General features: G+C 52.1%; 1 protein-coding gene across 5 annotated transcripts in view; it reads left to right on the forward strand.

The window, feature by feature from the left end:
* Nucleotides 1-6: 6 nt before the first annotated feature.
* Nucleotides 7-1,973, forward strand: part of LOC102763850 (IST1 homolog) — a 27,350-nt gene continuing 25,383 nt past the window's right edge. For 3 of the 5 annotated variants that reach the window (XM_006755802.2, XM_006755805.2, XM_006755806.2), the window contains exon 1: nucleotides 7-92. The gene's annotated coding sequence lies outside the window, so the exon portion shown is untranslated. Of the gene's footprint in view, nucleotides 198-695; nucleotides 759-1,973 lie in introns of those variants that run through there. The other 2 variants (XM_006755803.2, XM_006755804.2) reach the window with 2 other exon arrangements.

The raw sequence follows: 1,973 nt of genomic DNA on the forward strand, positions 1-1,973 counted from the left end.
GGCTGTGCTGCGGCCGGCGGAACCGCCATTTTGGATGCTGGACCTGGATTCTGGAGTCCGTCTCTGCCGCGTTCCCGCCTGGTTTCGGTCCGGTGAGTCTGGCATCCTCCCCGCCGAGGGTCTTTGTTTTCCTCCCGGCGCCGCGGCCGGGATTTAGAAGTCCCCAGCCCCGGGTTCCAAGGGCCTTGACGTGGCAGGTGAGGAGAAAGGGGAGGGTAGTGGATGTCGGGGTGAGGCCGGAGGTCAGGCCCGAGCAGCTGCGGCGCGAAGCCGGGGGCGGGCCGGGGTCGCGAGCTGCATGGGGAATCTTTGGTCCGAGATACTTGAAGCCGCCAGTCTTTCGTGTTGTCCCTTTCTGTCCCTTGGCGTCTCTCCCCTGGGGCGGGGACGCCGCGGCCTGGGCTCCGGTGCCCGTCGGTGAAAGGGCTCGGTCTGCACTTTCCGGGACCGGAAAGCGGCGTTCCTACCCCACGTCCTCTGGCTCGGGAAGACCTCGGAAGGTTGTGTCTCCGGCCTCCTGGACTGACTCTGATGCATTTGTAGGTATATTATATCTTTAGAAAAATCAATGAAAAGAACTCTGAGGTGAGGAGCCCCTGGCCCGGCCCCGGCTCCGGCTCTCTCCTCTGTGTGTGTTCGGCGCTCCCCTTCCGGGGTGCTCGCGGCTCCCCTTCCGGGTGCTCGGGGCGAGGACTTGGAACTCGAGCCGCAGAAACTTTCCCAGGGAACGGGAGACAAGCCGCCTGTTTAATAATGAGGTAATAGGAGAGCCATGTCACTCTCGGTAGCAGTAACATCAACATTAAGAGCTGGTCTTCGCTCTTATGGGGAATTGTAATTTCTCTGTTACGTTTACGTGTTTATTTTTAACTTTGTATGGCGAACATTTCAGACAGACAGGAGTCAGGAGTATAATGAATTCCCTCCTCCAGCTTCAGCAACAACCACAGTGATGGGCTGTTGGGGGAAAGCCCCAAACGTCCACATTCAGGATTGATTCCGAAGAACGGACCCGCAGGGGCTTATTCAAGTTCGCAGGAGCTTTGATGGGAGGGACCTACTGCTTGGGCAAAGCAGCTGTGTGTTCCCCGTGGGGGCCGCGGGGGAGGCAATCCACACCCTCCCGGGACAGGGTTTCTTTTTTATAGGTTTAATAGTAAAAGCGAGTGGTGGGTAAGTCGCACGGGCCGCCGGGAAGAACATGCATTTCTAAGTTAACGGATAATGCCAGGCAGTTGCCCCCACTCTGCGCTCATCAGCCTCACTCCTGGGCGCTGGCGTTCGGGGGGACCTCTGGCTTCCTGGGCGGTCAGCCAAGCCCGAGGCTGCAGAGAGGTAATCACCGAAGGGTCACCGAGAATCCAGCATCCCCCAGACGCTGGAGCTCTATTGCATTTCTGAGTTAGTTCCCCTGCAAGGGCCGATCTTGTTTCATTTATAAATACTGTTAAGTATTTAATAAAATAATTGTTGATATATGTACCTCCCCCCCACTTCCTCAGTAGAACCTTTTGATTTCTGTACTTACAAACCAAAAGCCCACAGGGATTTTATATATATATAAATATATATATGTGTGTGTATATATATGTATATATATGTGTATGTGTATATATATGTATATATATGTGTATATGTATGTATAAACTTCTGGGATAGGACTTGGTATATTTGTTTTTTTTAAAAAATGTATTTTTATTGATTTCAGAGAGGAAGGGAGAGGGAGAGAGATAGAAACATCCACGATGAGAGAGAATCATTGATTTGGCTGCCTCCTGCACGTCCCCTACCCAGCACTGTGCCCTTGACCCAAATCGAACTCGGGACCCTTCAGTCCTCAGGCAGACACTATCCACTGAACCAATCCAGCTAGGGCAGTATTTCTTTTTATTAGAGAATAAAACGTGTTTTGAAGCCTCAGTGTTAGTATTACATTTTAAAGGCACCTGGTTTAAGCCCTCTTTTTTATTTTT

The sequence above is a fragment of the Myotis davidii genome, unplaced genomic scaffold (assembly GCF_000327345.1).
Source record: "Myotis davidii unplaced genomic scaffold, ASM32734v1 scaffold453, whole genome shotgun sequence".
NCBI classification, from domain to species: Eukaryota; Metazoa; Chordata; class Mammalia; order Chiroptera; family Vespertilionidae; genus Myotis; species Myotis davidii.